At 42.8% G+C, this 16,446-nt stretch overlaps 1 protein-coding gene and 1 pseudogene across 4 annotated transcripts in view; one reads left to right on the forward strand and one right to left on the reverse strand.

Moving 5' to 3' along the window:
* The window catches only part of Auts2 (activator of transcription and developmental regulator AUTS2), a 1,087,122-nt gene that overhangs the window by 144,561 nt on the left and 926,115 nt on the right, over window positions 1–16,446 (forward strand). The gene's annotated exons all lie outside the window — the stretch shown is intronic.
* On the reverse strand, window positions 4,000–4,525 carry LOC125400075 (ubiquitin-ribosomal protein eS31 fusion protein pseudogene; annotated as a pseudogene).

Below are 16,446 nucleotides of genomic sequence, written 5' to 3' on the forward strand. Positions count from 1 at the left end.
GACACATGTCTCTGGACAGTTGGGAGAGGTAGGACGTGAAGTCGGCCAGAGCTGCTGTCTCTGAGCCTTTGATTTCAGCTGAGTAGAAAGTAGAAAGTGAAGGATGTGAAGTAGCAAGAAGAGTTCAAGACAAGGCTGAGGATGGAAGTGGAGCTGGGAGGAACCTTGGGCAGGAATTTCAGGAGGTGCTGGCAAGATTTCAGGTGGGAGGTTGTGTGGGCTTTTCTAGGTCACTGCAATTGCAGATGTCAGGGAGAAGCTGCAAAAGCTTTTGCATGTCTGTGTCAGGTCCCTTTGCACACGGCTGGCTTGTGCCAGGAACTTTTAACTATCTGACCCTCACATCTGCAGTGAGGGGAAGGCAGCATGCTTCACCGTTTTGCAGATCTAGAAACAGAGGTTCAGGAGATAAATATCTTACCTGAGGTCCTTGGAGAGCTGTCAATTGTAGGGTCAGAATTCAAATCTGATTATTCAGCCTCTGCCCTTTGTTTTCCTGTGAAAACACTGTGGCTCTCCAAAGATAGCCCTGTGTAGTGATTTTGCACTAACTTTGCAAGGACTGGTCTAATAATAGTGATGTTTTTCAGTATTCCCGAGATAAGGGAAGACAATTAGACGTTCAGCTGAGGAATTAAAGACCAGGGGAGGTTAAGTGAAGTGACAAGGTAACACTTCATGTGGTTTGGGGGGACATCAGGCCGAGGTGAGGCTTGGAGCTAATAGCCATGCAGTGTGCAAAATTTGCCAGCCTCATTTTATTAAACCACTCATTCTAGTTCATCAGTTAGGAAAACTATCAAGGAAGTGGCTATTCCAGGTCAGTAGCCGAGGCCAAGATGGCATGAAGCATGGTGGCATCCTGGGGTTGCTTTGCAAAGTCTCTTTTGCGTAGCCTAGTGAAAGGAAGTCATCTCCACCCAAAACTCAACGTTTTCACTAAGCATGGAGCGTGCATTCTGAGAAAGATCTTACCGAATGTTTTTCTTTACCGTTGAGATGCTGAAGTTAAGGTGGAAAGATCTTCCATGTGGCTTCTTTTTTGTTTGATCTTTATGAGTCCGATGTTACTGTTATTTGTTCTGGGATAACCGGGGGTGTCACCAAGAGTAACATACTGGTGACGACAGCTGTGGGAAACCCTAGCTAATTACGTTGGGCTCTGACTCCCTGTCTGTCAGACACTCTTGGTTATTAATATTTTTGCATCTGATAGAGGAATACACTGTGTAGACTAGGACCTGAGAATGTGACTATAGCTTTGTTTTTGACTTGGATGTGTACTTTGACTCTTTAGCATTAAGAATGCTAAGAGATCACTGGGGACTGGAGACACAGCTCAGTCATTAAGATCATTGGCTGCTCTCCCAGAGGATCCCCATTTGATTCGCAACCACCTACATGGTGGCTAACAACTGTTTAGTTCAGGGAACTAACAGTTCTAGGGAATCTGACACCCTTTTGAGTCCTTCTCGGGCACTGCACACATATGGTGCACAGGTATCCATGCCGGCAAAACACTCAGTTGTATAAAACAAAAATTAATAAAAAAGCCTTAGGAAAAATAATGAGATCACTGAGGGTACTGTGGCAGGGGGAGTCAGAGGGACTCAATTTGGGAGGGGATAGTGATGACCCAGATACTAGCAAGGTGGTTCACCACGTATTTCCATGATTTCATCTTTTATAAATGGCTATTCCTAGATATCATACTACTTCCTTGGTGTTATTCCTGCCCTGCAAACACACATCATACTTTTGCCAACCCCCAGCTGTCTTGTACTTTTCCCCCAGCAGTCACAGAGTAAAGTAAAGCTGGCATTGTGAGTGTATGACTGGTAGGTACGGATGGCTAAGTGGCTGCCCACACAATTGACACCCTGTGTGACAGGCTGGGGTGCGCTCTGGCTTATGCTTTCAGGCTGCCAAGTACCCAGGGGAAAGAAGTGGCAGTCATTTTCAGGGTCGATGTTCAGTCTTTTGCAGATGTGCTTACAGTTTTAACAAAGGCAGAGAAAAAAATTATAGGGTGGGAAAGAAATGCCTACAGACAGCCTGCTAAAGCCTCAGAAGGAAGAAACCAGTATTTGTGTGTTTTAGGAACGCTAAGCCCTTGCTTATGTATCAGCAAGCAAAATATTGGCATTCACTTCTGACTTGAGGAAGGCATCTCTGAAGTCGGTGGAAGGAAATGCCTAAACACAGGCCTCACTCAGAGAGGAGAGTTGTGGAAACACTGAGGATTACCTCATGAAAGCCTTTGGTGCATTTGAAGTCACTAATGAAATCCGTGTCCTCTTCCAGGCCAGGAAATGCCAATGTTTTTACTTTTATTCTTTTTTCATCTCTTTTATTTTTTTGCTATCCTTTTTGATTTCTTTGAGTAATAGCAATAAAAATTGATATCCTGACGGGAATATAGCTCAGTTTGTAGAGTGCTTTCCTGGCATGTGTGCATGAAGCTCTGGGTTCAGTCTCTTGCATAACATAAACCTGGTATGGGAGGATGTATGCCCATCATCCCAGGATTTGGGAGGCAGAGGCAGGAAGATCAGAAGTTTAAGGCTAGCCTTGAGTCTTGGATGCTTGAGGTTTGATATTTGAGACCCTGTCTTAAAAACCTAACAACCCAAACCAAAAGGAACAACAACCAAATGGTGTCCTGGCTTTCTAGTAACGGCTAGGTTTTATTAGGAAACAGAGCTTGTTTCTTATGTTGCTGGTGATGAGGATGGGCTAGTGTTCACCATACATTATAGACTTCCCTGGGTCTTTTTACCTGCACCTAATGTTGGTGTCTTTAACATCCTACTGTGCTGGGTCTACAAATGATCCGGTCAAGTGAGTGAACAGAGATATATTGTCCCTTTATATCAATGAAGCATTGGTATAAGACCTTCCTGTGAATGGGAAAATCCATTATGATGCAGGACTTCCTCATAGCACGTTACTCACTTTGACTAAGTTCTAAATGACTTATGATGCTAACATATGTACGTACTGTTATAAATGTTCTTTTATGGGAAGGAGAAGTGACACCATAGCTTTCTTGTTCTTTTTTTGAGACAGGGCTCATGTAGCCCAGGCTCTTTAGCCGGGGTTTGTCTTGAGTTTCACTTCTCCTGCCTCTGCCTCTAAGAGTGTTGGGTTTACAGGCATGTGCCCTACACCCATTTGATGCAATGCTGGTGGTCTAACTCAAGGCCCTAGGCATGCTAGGCAAGCAGTCTACCTTCCAGTGGAGTATCTATATTCTTTAGCCTTGAACACAGTTCTTTTTGGTTATTTTTATTGTTTGGACATGCAGATACAGAGCCTGTATGTACTGTGGGATGATGGAAAAGGACAAGGTTTGCTCAGAGTCTGTAAACTTTGCTGTTTCCATTGTAGGGGGGAAAAGGGCCCGAATTTACCATGACAGTGCACTTTGTATGGGAACTCTGAGAAAAGAGTCTCCGAGAATCCCCACTTTGTCCTTCGCTTCCTCCTTGCTTTCTTTCCTTCTTGATCTCTCTCCTCAGTCATTCAGCAGATGCCCTGCCACACTCTGCTGAGGCACAACATTGGGCTGAATCCTGAGGCTCTAAGTGTAAACCACACAAAGGCCTCGCTCTAAGGATGCTCTTGTTTTAGTAAACCAAGAAACACAGTCCACCAGGAGGGAGCTTTCCTTGTTGCAACAGGTTTGCAGAAAACTGTGATTGGTGGATGGACAGGTGATAGAGAGAGAGAATGCTTCTTTGGAGACTTGCTGGTTGGTAAGCTAGCCTGTGATTTCACTTGCTTTGCTATTTATCTAGCTATCTAAATCTCTGTATGGTACTTTACCTGTTGGTAAGAGTCTGGTTAAGGTTTTTGTCAGATTCCTTTCTTGAAATTAGATGAGAACTTTTGATTTATTTGGAGAAAGGAATGGAAAATACCTACTGGGTTTTTGTTAATTATCTGTTTTGCTCTGACATTGAGGCAGTTTCTTAGACTTTATATATTTTTTTCCTGTCTTTTTATTTATTCATACATAATTACTTGTCTTCTGGCTTTTTGAAGCAGTAAGTCAGACAGCGCTTGCCACAGTAATGTCTGTCAAAGTAGCTAGCCATGAAAACTCCAGCACCACATTCATCCGAAGGACACTCTCGACGAAGACGACTAATTTTGCCGTTTTCATCCACCTGATAGTACTCCAGTACAGCCAACTTCACCTTCTTTCTCTTATGCTTGTTCTTCTTGGGAGTGGTGTAAGACTTCTTCTTCCTTTTCTTAGCACCACCACGAAGTCTCAACACCAGATGAAGGGTGGACTCCTTTTGGATGTTGTAGTCAGACAAAGTACGGCCATCTTCCAGCTGCTTGCCAGCGAAGATCAGCCTCTGCTGATCAGGAGGAATTCCTTCCTTATCCTGGATCTTGGCCTTGACATTTTCTATAGTGTCCGAGGGTTCAACCTCGAGGGTGATGGTTTTCCCCGTAAGGGTCTTCACGAAAATCTGCATTCTGGCCGCGCTGCCACCACAGATGGCGGATCGGAAAGTAGACTTTGTATTTTTACATTATGTCATTTAAAATTGCTTTTGCATTTTATTTTGTGTTGAGGTGTACGTATTGTGGCAAGAATGTGGATGTCAGAGGACAGTTTGTGGGAGTTGGCTCTTTCTTTCTACCACATGGTATCTAATTTAGGTCATCAGGCTGGGAAGGCAGTGCCTTTACCTACTGAACTGTCTTGCTGACCATCTATTGTATTTATTTGATAGTCTGGTTTTCAGGAATTGTTGAGTATTCCTTCCTCCTGCTATCATACTCTTTACCTATAGTTTATAAAAAAGCAAATTAATGAATGTTCTTTGCCTCACTTTTCTTCGGTATAGTTTTTAACAATTAAGTTTATTCTATTGCATTCATACAAGAGAAAGAGAGTGAATCTGAGAATTCTGCCTGTCCATCTGTACAGGTCCTTGTGAGTATGTAGGAGTTAAGTGGAAATTAGGATAATTTTAAGAAGTATTGTGTTTCCACCATGAGGGTTCTGGGTAATCAAACCTGTGTTACCTCTTTTTCAACAATTTCAACATAAACTACAGATATTAACTCTATGGACCGACTAAAATCCAAGCATGTGATAGTCACCCTTCCTTCCTTCCTTCCTTCCTTCCTTCCTTCCTTCCTTCCTTCCTTCCATCCATCCATCCATCCATCCATCAATATATGTATATTACAAGGCATTTTCCACTGTACAGTTTTCAGAGCCTGCTAGCAACTGTTTCTGTGAAACTGAGAAATATGAGACAGCCCTTGAATAAACAAGTACTAAGCACTCAGAATTAACTAGATCAGTCTTTGCTTCTCAGAGGAAGGGCTTCACCTAGGAGGGAGCATGTGAACTGGTTCTAACAGGATAAACATAGTTTGCCTCCCAGAGCTCAACTGAGAGATGGCCAGGCACTGAGATGCTAGCATGGTCCAATACCAGACTTATAAGAATGGTCTCCTAGCAAATGCAGCTCATCTCTGTAGATGGACAGGTTGATCTGAAGGTATCTATAGTAGTTAGTGCATGAGCGAGGTTGTCCGCACCTTCTCTTGCTGCTGCCTTTCATGGACAGGTTTGGCTGGCCTGTACTGCTGTTTGGATTGGTCTCCGGATTATACTTTGAACTTCCTGACTTAGGTTGTGTTTTTAGGAGGGAAATCCACGATAGTGTAGGTGGTTCTCCTTTTCAAGGAAGCTGAAGTTGCTTCTAAATCTGTCCATTTCCATTTGGTTGCTGCCTCAGATCTAGTGGACTATCAGGAAGACCATGAACAAAGGGTTTCTTAAGACTTAGTAGAGCTCATGATTCTCCAACCTTTCTAGGTTCCTTTAAAAACCACCTTTTCTTTTTCTCAAGTGTGGAGGTTGTTTTTTCTTGTTGACTCTGCTGAGTCCTCTAAGGAGGGAGGTCAAACGGTTGGGTTTTCTAGTCAGAGGTCAGCAGAAGCAGCAGTAGCGTCTGCAGTGTTGTGCTCATGTTGTCTGTGCATGTGCGAGTCAGTCCAGCTTAGACCTGCATCCTGCTGTTGCGAATTCCTGGATTTATGAATGCTTGGTGCCCGGCCTATTGCATCAGTTAACAATGACAAAAGATACAGGTGTACATGAAGCTGATGTTACTTAGGATGCCAGAGACACTTAGAGAATGTCAATAAACATCCTGCAAGCAGTTGCTTATTGACTGCACAAAGAAGGCCTACAAGGGGTAGGTCCTGCCTTCTTCATTCCGTACTTGGAAACATTGAGTTTCAGAGCGAGAGATAGTTTCTCCAAGGCCGAATATCTGCCTGCTTTGTGAACTCAGATACTTAATTGTTACACTACTTCCTTAGACAGTTGATGAACATGTTATTTGTGATCAGGACCTTAAATACTGATACCATCCCTGACCAGGACATATTGTAGTATCAGAAGTCAGTGCCTGTGAATAGATGCTCTTTCAAGTGAGACTTTTTTCTTCTGGTGAGCCTGTTACGTCACAGTAGAGCTTTAGAAGAGTGTCTTATTCCCCTTCCTCCATAAAAGATCTTAATTCCAAGTTGAGCAAAGCTTGGAGAAATCTAACAGAGATAGTCCATCTCCAAGCTGTGTGGTCCTTTTAAAATTTTGTGTTTGTGTATGTAAGTATCTGTGTACAGCCTTCCATGGAAACCAGAAGAGGGTGTCACATCCTCTGGAGCTGCCTGACATATGTGCTGGAACCCAAACTCAGTTTCTCTGCAAGAGCAGCATGAACTCTGAATTGCTGATCCATCTCTCCAGGGTTTTGTGACTCATTTTGCCTTTTTGTTGTTGAGGTGAGTGCATTGCAAATAGAGGTCTTTTGGACCTGCAGATCCAAAGCTGCAGGATCTCCCCAGCACAGGGCAGCAACAGGGTATCTCAGGAGTCTCAATAGGGATCCAGTATTGACAGTGTAGCAGAAACTAGAGACTTAGAACAAGGTCAATGACTCATTGCAGTCAACATTTGCAAGTAGAGATGTACTGGCTAAAGGGTATACTGTGTGACTCATTGTGACATACTGCAGCTTCCATGGCAAGTTTTTTATATTTTTAAATTAATTTTATTGGAGTATGGGGAGGGGAGAGGGTGGATATGAAGTGATGGGGAAGTGAGTAGGATTGGGGTCATGACATGAAGTCCACAGAGAATCAGCGAAAGGTTAAAATAAAGCAAATAGAGGCTTTTAAAGTTTGTTTATGTGTTTTGTGTTTTGGTTTCTTTCCTAGTAAATGAAATAAAATAGAGTGTTCATCTTAATAGTAAACAAAATCAAAATCACCTTTTTAATGAAGAAACTAATTAACTTTCATCAGTAAAAACCTGGCCCAAAATGCACAGATTATATTTTTTATAGGATCTACTTACACTGACTTAAGACCTAAACAGTTTCATTGGGACTTGATCTTATTATTTATTTATTTATTATTTATTTTTAAATAAAGGACTTTCTCACAAGAGCGGGGTGGGGGCGGGGAGACTGTAATTGCACACTCTGGAGAGGCACTCTCTTAATACACTTCAGTTGTTTCTTTCCAGATTGCTGCTTTCTTGAGGGACTCGTGGAAGGTAGAGACCTAACTCCTACATGCAAAGAATTCCTACTTATTCAAAAATAATGGCAATGCGTCTTCTAATTATCTTTTCTGTCAGCAAGAAGGAGACTATGAGATGCAGAAACCTCGATTTGCATACCTGCAGCATTGTTCCATGAGCCATTATGAATGGCACTTCCCAGATATGCTGATTTCTCATTCACACTTGGCCAGCCACTGATAAGATTAGTGCTGAGTTGCTTTTCCCTTCCTCTGTTCTGCCTTTGGTCTCTTTGACATACTGGAGTTCATGGGCCAAAATAATCTCTAACTTGAAAGGGTAATAAATACATGCTTCAGCTGTCTGGAAATGCCCCTGAACTGTTCTGAAAGGAACTGGGCACCAGTTCTGAGCTTTAGCCAAGATTGTCTGGCTGGGAGAGTTGTGTCGGATCCAGTGTGCCATCACCTGGCAGCACACAGTTATTTAAAGGCTGTACCTTCTTCCTTCTCACCACTTCACTGAAACGGCCTGTTTGGCTGCTGTGGCTGTGACTGGAATTAAAACACACTGCTTATTATTAAGGCAGTGCCTGGCTGTGGGGGCCACTGATGGCTGTTGTTTTTCATTGTCTATTGATCCAGTCAGTTAGAATGACAGCATTAAATAGTTCAGTCCTATCAGGCATTCTGGGGGATTGTCTTTCTATGAATTGTATTTTTTTTTTGATGTGTACACAGACAGGGGCAGAGGGGAAGTTTTGATTGTTTACAGGATGGAGAGAGGTATAGATCTGAAATCAAAGAAGGGGGTCGAGCTTGACATGTTTCTCTGAATACGCAGGGAATTCTTCAAACCCTTAATGAACTTTGTAGATTCTGCAGTAAGGAGGTTAGCTCGGTGAGCTGGTAACTAGAATGAGAGCCAGCAGTTATGGGCTGAAGTTGTTCCTGCAAAGACACGTGTTTCCAGGTTACCTCCGTGTTTATCCTGCTTCCTCCCACTTGGTCTTTTATACACTTGGCAGTCGAGACATCTTGATACATCTGTTGGCTGCAGTTTTTGGTCTTTGATAAATAGTGGATGAAGTTGTTTTTACTTATTCAACTTATTTGTTGAATATTTTCTGTGTGCCAGAGTTTGTCGTTGCCTCTGAGGTTAGAGTGGTGTATGAGCAAGTTCTTAGCTTTACAAAATGTGCACTCTAGTGCAGTGCTGGATTTCGTTGTCTTTTATTTGAAGGAACCTAAACTTCTTTTCTGCAGTTACAACAGACAAGGACTCAAGTCCTGTTCAAGTGTTGTCTCTACTGCCTTTCTCTGTGCCTCTGTTAATCTATCTGTACTATTAGGGCAATGTGCGCCATCTCATTACTTGCAGTGTCCTTTCTAGTTCTGTCATTTCTGCTCTTGCTATTTTCAAACATTTTAATGTAGTTGTCTTTAACATGCGCTGTGCCTGTGGTTTAAGTCAGTATATTTAAGAATATCATGTGATACTTTTTTTTAATGCCATAAAAATTGGACACTCAAATTTTCAGAGGAAAAGCTGGGTATGGTAGTGCGCAGCTGTAGTCTTAGCCACTCCCCTCACTGCTGAGTTTATGGGTGCACTGCTGAGACCATATTCAGGTAGTCATGGTTATGTGGCAAGCTCTTTAATGAGACTTCTCCCAAGCCTGAAATGTTTATTTTAGAAACACGTGTCTCCAAAAAGTCTTTGACATTCCTTTGTGTCTTGTGAATTGGTTAGTTGCAGGTGAGAGAGGTCTTGTCTGTTCTTATGTGCTCTTTAGAAACACTCATGATGACGTAAGAAACTCTATGTTTGTGGGAGTTCTATCATGTGCCCTGCCCATAAAGTTGAGGGTTGGTGCAATCATATTAGGTAAAAGTGTGGGAAGAAATGAAACACAGTATCCACTCTCAGGCGTGACTATAGAAGATGAACGTAAAAGTAATAGCAACACCCTACACTTGCATTGCACATTTTAAAGAAGGATCATAAAAATATTTAGAACAATGCTTCATCAAGATTCTGGAACTGCTTCAGTGCAGTCGAGTACTGTGCTGCAAAACATGGAGGAAAATGCTTGGGGACCTGGGAGTCAGTGCCACCCAGTGATGCATCGAGGATGCTTGGGGAGAGCCCTTCAAATCAAGTCTCCTTATCCTGTCAGACGCAGCAGGGTGTGGAGGCCAGGGGCCAGGATGAGGGTAGCACCATGTCTGTTTGTAAGTGACTGGATTTGAAAGAACATGTACAGAAGACATCTTGGTTCCGTCTCCCTTAGTATGGAAGGCCTTCTTCTACCCTTCTGGCTCTGTTTGAAATGCTCTGGCTGTGCTTCTTCTCTGATCACTCCTAACTGTCCACCTTCTCACCGCATGTTGTGTTAGACAGAATTGTAACATGAGGGCCGGCTTGTTGGGTTTTCTGTCCCACCCAGTACCCCACAGCCAGCAAGCCCAAAGAAAATCACACACAGGACTCCATAAAGTTATAAACTGATTGGCCCATTAGGTCAGTCAGGCTCCTTATTAGTCCTTGTAACTTACATTAATCCATTATCATTATCTATGTTAGCACATGGCTCTGTACCTTTCTCAGCTGGGCAAGTTACATGCTGCCTCCTTGGTGGTCTGCGCAGGATTGGCTGAGGAAGTTTCCTCCTCCCTAGCCTTCTCCTATTCTCATTGCCCTGCCTCCACTTCCTGTCTGGTTGACCCACCTATACTTCGTGCCTGGCCAATCAGCGTTTTATTAAAATACATGATTGACAGAATACAGACAATTCTCCCACATCACAGAATAGAGTGAGAGTCCAGAGTATTTTTTTTACAACCTATTATTTAGAGGCTTTTGAGCTCCATGACATCACTTCTCTATCTCGTCCCTCTATCACCTGTGAAGGAGGGTTCATAAAAGCACCTCCGTGATGCATCTTATGATGGGAGTTCCTTTATGTCAGTGTCTTATGTGAGCACAATCTCTCATCATGTTCCCTCTTCCTCCATCTTTAACTTCCATCTGTTGTATTTAGCTGACTACCTCGAATCTTATTTTTTGCTTTGTTTTTACATATTAGTTTTGTTTTAAAGATTTCATTTTTAATCACGTGCATGTGCACGTTTGTGTGTGGTGTGTGTGTGTGTGTGTGTGTGTGTGTGTGTGTGTGTGTGTGTGAATGTACATGCCACATTTGTTTGGGTGCCCACGGGGGCCAGAAGAGGTGTCAAATCTTTGGATTTGGAGTTTTGGGCAGTTGTATGTAGCCTAATATGGGTGATGGGAATAAACTTGGGTCTTTCGCAAGAGCACCAATACCTCTTAAACATTGAGGTACTTCTCCATTTTCTGTTATTGTCGTATTTAAGATGAGAGAGTTTCACTGTATATCACTGTTGCCTAGGCGGGTCTTAAACTCAAAATGATGCTCTCGCTTCAGCCTCTCAAGTGCTGGGGATTACATGCATGTACTATCACACCTGCCCTCAGCCTCAGAACTGGTTTTTTCACCGTAGGAAGACACAAGAGATCTGTCTCAGTCTGAGCGACTTTGGCTTACTAACTTGGAAACTAGGCATGATAAGATATGGTAGGTAGCATCTTAGATTGAGTTTATATAGGGCTTGGTAGTACTACACACCACTCTGACTTTAAATTAGGATTAAGGCATATCTTATCTGTTTGCTTGTGTTGACAGTTCAAACTGCCTATCGGGGTCATTTCCTCTTGGTCCCCTACCTTGTGTTCTGATAAGAATAGCCACTGAAAGCTGTGGACTGATCTGACTGGCACCAATTAGATGACCTTTGATAAGTCTCTGAGCTCGTCAGACTGGGCTAATACTGACCAGTAATTTCCCGAAGCGCCGTGATGTAGCAGAAACATGATTTATGTAACACGGATCCCTGTGCCCAGAGGAGCTACCCTTGCTGCCAGAGTTCTGTGTTTTGTTTTTATTTGTTTGTTTCAAAAGCATCCAGGGAATTCTCATGATGGTGAATGTTGAGGTACAGAGCCAAAAGAGCTGGCTATGGTACTCCCCTTCCTGGGATTCTTAGTGTCCGTCAGGAATGGGTCTGGTTTTGACTGGCTGAGCTGTTGATGGAAAGGGCTGTGTTAAAATATGAAGGGATGAATATATGAGGGGACTGATATAAAACTGGCACCATGGAGTCCAGCCATAATAGGAGGTCTGCATTTCTGTCAAGAAGGCTTTTGCCAGAAGTGGAGCTTAAATACCTTTAGTGTGTGCAGAACTGGTTTATCACCCTAGGAGGACACAAGAGATCTGTGATTATGGAAGACAGTATCAGAAAGCAGGGAGGGTGCCCTCTTGCTTGATCTCTTTCTCTTGTTTCTTGCTTTGAGGTAGGATTTTAAGGTATTTTTTAAAATTCCCCAGAGGAATGCGGACAGGAGAGAAAGAATCTTCTATCCGGATTTTTTGGCATTTTATGAAGGAGCAGCTCCCTGTTGTCCCTTTACACAGTTATTGTCAAGGGTCTTTCTTTGTTCCTGTCTCCGAATTACATTATTCTGGTTAGTTGATATAGGAGGAATCAAGTAATATTTGTCTTTTGGGGACATAACATAATGTCCTGAAGATTTCTTTACAGTTTCAGGCCAGTCAGAACTACATAGTGAGATCCTGTCTTGAATGAAAAAAAAAAAAATAACCCTTAACCTCGTGCTTAAGTACTTTGCTTAGTGCTTTAGTTTGGTTAACCCATTTAATTGTTTGCAGTAGCTCAGTGTAATAAGTTGTAGTTTTATAGTTAACAAAACAGACACTGAGAAGGGAGATAACCTGCTAACTTGAAACTGAGGTGGAATAGCCTTGGAAGGTTTATCTTCTTGCATTAACGTTGTCAGTGGGTCTCAGAGAAGGACATAGGAAGATGAGGTGGCTCAAGAAGACAATTTCCTGTAAGGAAGGACTTGGTTTTAAGCAGCTTGCAGGCAGGAAGGGGAAATGTGGACTCTTGATGTTCACTAGACCGAGTTTCAGTAGACACCACTGTCTTCATAAATGGGACCTTAGGTGTCTAAACCATGATACCAGGAAGCAGAGTGGAGACACATGCTCAACCGTGCTCTTTCCCATCCCGTGCAGTGAAGAACACAGAGGAAAATTTAACACACACCCCAGGGCTCTCTGACATACAGATCAAACATATCGATGGTGTCTTGCATCTCTGGTAATTTCCCTGAACCATGTGAGGCTTAAAATTGATACATAGGCATACTCCTGATTAACATTAAGTGCTGCTGTCAGTATGACATAGCTGGATAAACTAATATTGAATAATCTATTAGATAGGTCACACTTGAACAAGGAGTGTAAGTCATATTATATTATTTCAGCTGTAATTAGGTGGAAGATAACAATCACAAACAGATGAGCTTGGTGAAAATGTCTTAGCTTCTCTGGAATGTTTCTTTGTTCCATGCAGAGAAAAGGGCTGACTGCTTTCCAAGTATTGATTGCTGTTCAGGAAGTGGGAGGCTGAGGGACGACTTGCATAACATTCTCAAGTGTGGGTTTCATTTATAAATGCTATGAAATTAGCTGAAACCGTCCTGAAATTAATGGCAGTGAAAATGCAACACTCCGCACTTAGCCGAATATCGCCAGTTTTCTTCCTCAGAGAGCCATTGTTCCTCAGGTTGTGCTAGTGCTGTGTTTGTGTCTTCTCCTTCACTGTGAACTGACTGATCCCTTTGTTATCTGAGAATGAATGATTGAGGCCGGAACTTGTGGGTGGACAGGACCCCCATCAATCCTTCAGTGTTTATTGATGCTGTCCATATGGACGACTACATTTGAGTCCTGAGAACAAACAGGTAATAGTAATCAAGGCATAAGTGGCAGACAGATTGTATTGGAAGGAACCACTGAACCCAGCTGTAGCCAGGAAATGAAGGTAACCGTATAAGAGCAGATTGTGAAGGGTAAAATGCTGTAGGCCTTCAGAACAGTACTCCTTGCTTTGTAGATGCTTCAGTGAACAGTCCTTACTTTCTCAGAGGACTGGTTGATGTTAGTGGTGGATGATCATGGTTGAATGAACATGAAATCCAAGAGTAAAACCCGGTATTAACTGGTGGTGTTGTGTCTTCTACCAGATGGCTGGCGTCTGAGGAGGTGGTCTCATGTGGGGCTAGCGTGTTGAAACATTTTATGCGATGTTCAACGTGTCCATGTTTGAGATGGTGTGGTTTGTTTCTCTTTCCCTCTCTCCATCTCCTTCCCTTACTTCTTCCCTTTTCCACTGCTCTCTCATCCATTTTGTCTCCCTTCCCCCTTCTGCGTAGTGTTTTGTTGTTGGCATTTAATAGGTTCTTTGGTGTTGGGATTGAGCCTGATATCATGCTCATGTTAAGAATATACTCTGCCACCAAGCTACCTGCCTGGTGCTTTTCAATTGATTCTTGGTATATTGGTTTATTCATCTTAGGTGTGATTTTGTTAAAACATGAAGCGTCTTTTGTCACTTGTATATTATAGATGAGGAACTTTGTGTGAGTGTTGAAGCCATTCAGCAGACATTGAGCCAAAACCTACATAATGCTATCTGGGAGGTGTGTTCTTGCGTTACCGTCCTCACCTGGCAAAAGTATTTCTCCCATAGCATTCGAAAGAGCCAGTGGGAACATTCTTGGCTACCTGGGGCCTGTTTTCAGGTGCCAGTCTTTGGCCTGCAAACTAGTTGGAATCAGCCAGCTGGACTATTGGGATGTACTGTGCAAAGGGAAGGCTCAGCTAACTGTGCTAAAGGCATTTGTCTTCTTTTCCCTGTGTCTCAACTTTCTCGGAAGGCTTTACCTAAGACCTTTCTGAATTTCATAGACAACGAACTTCATAAACAGGGATTTCCAGAGGACAGTAGGAGACTGACGTTTCCCCTTCTAGGTCAGTTGCTTTTTTCCTCCTTGCATTGTATAATCTACCCCTGTCCCCTCCCTTTTTCCCTCAATCCTCCTCCCCCACCTCCTCTCAGATATTCTTACAGTGACTTATTGGCACCAGTTAAACCTCCAGAGAAATGCATAACTGATCTGTTCCCAAATCCAGGCACTTACACTTTAAATGAAGAACCCTTTCACACAGACAGGGCAGGTGCCTATTTGAACGGAGCTAATGGCCAGCTGGTTTCAGAGTGGCTCCCGAAGGAAATGTGACATCACTTGCTGGCTCCTCAGAGTAAAGAACCTTGTGTCCGCAGGTTGGAGCACTGTGGAAGGATTTAGCCATAGAAAGGAAGCAGCTCCTCTCCTTGGCCTCTGCTTCAGCTTCTGCCTCAAGGTTCCTGCCTTGCTTGAGTTCCTCTCCTGCCTTCCTTTTATGGTGAACTGTGATGTAGAAGATAAACTAAAAACCCTTTCCTCCCAGCTTGCTTTTGGTTATGGCCATTTTATCACGCCAATAGCAATCCTAACTAGGTACTTGCAGAGCCTGGGGTGTACATAAATGATGACTGAGTCAACTAAAAACAACCATACACTGTGACAGAAGAATAAGGAGCTCCCTACCAGGAACTTAGGGTGGGAATTAACTCAAAGCTATAGGTTGGCATCGGTTTGTGAAGATTCAGCCTAAGAAGTTAGAACTTAATGATCTGTGCTTCTCAACCCATAAAGGATGTCAGAGGTTCTGACTTTCTGATGCAGCTCCTTTTTCCATCCCTCCATCCCTGTTCTTTCATCCTTTCACTTTATTTATTAATGGAGGTGTGCTTAAATAAAAGTGTTAAATGCTTGAGCAGTAGTAGGTGTATAAGCTTTGCAGTACACAAGAGAATAAAGCCTGAAAAGTCGTAAGCTTAGGGGAACTGGAGAGACGGCTCTCAGCAGTTAAGAGCACATTCTGCACTTCTTGAGTGTCTGAGTTTGACTCCCAGCACCCATGTTGGGTGGCTCACTTCAACTCTAGTGGATTGAACACTTTATCTGGCCTCCTTAAGCTCTGTCTTCATGTGTGCACACCCTTCCTCACCTCACTCGCTATATACATATTTAAAAAATAAATCTTTAAAGTTGTAGACTTAGGGAGCCAAACAGCATGGTTTTATAACTTAGCTGCTCTATGAGTTCTGTGATCTTGGACAGTGTAATTAAATGTGGTGTCTTCATTCCTTAATGGAGAACAATGGTGAAAAGTATCCCCACAGTGAGTTACTATCGGGAGCATATTGGCGCCAAATACAAATACAGCCTCTGGTACATGGTATAGTGCAAACTGGGTTTGGAAAATTGTCTCACTCAGCGCTCTTGGGTGGTCTGAGTTTTCTCTAGAACAGCATTTTATGTCCTTTTAAGCATCAGGGTGGTTAAGGGCATTATTAATTGATTTACTAATTCATTTACTTTTTTCTTTTATTATTATTTGCATTTTTACATTTTATTTTGGTTGTGTGGGGGCATATAATAAATGCCAGAAAACAGTGTGTGGGGGTTGTTTTCTCCACTTACCATATGGGCTCTGGGTTTAAACTCAGATTATCAGGCTTAGCAACAAGCCTTTTAATAATCTAGTGAGCCATTTTTCTGACCACCCCCCCCCACCCCATCCCTATCCCACTTTGAGACAGGATCTAACTATATAACAGGTAGATCTAAAATTCCCCATTGTCCTGTCTCAGTTTCTGGAACACTGGGATTATAGGCCTGTATCACTAGACCTGGTGCGAGGGCATCTTAGAACTGTACACCACAAATTTGAGTTAGGGCAAGATAGAGTTAGCTTAGTTGTTAGGTAATTCCTCCTTAACTAAAAATCTGGGTGTCACAGAAGCATAAAATGTCACTGGAAGTTAGAAGTTCAGCAGGCACCTATCATCCGTGAGCCTGAGTGGTGTCTGGTGAGT

The sequence above is a fragment of the Myodes glareolus genome, chromosome 2, assembly GCF_982192425.1.
Source record: "Myodes glareolus chromosome 2, mMyoGla1.1, whole genome shotgun sequence".
Lineage (NCBI taxonomy): Eukaryota > Metazoa > Chordata > Mammalia > Rodentia > Cricetidae > Myodes > Myodes glareolus.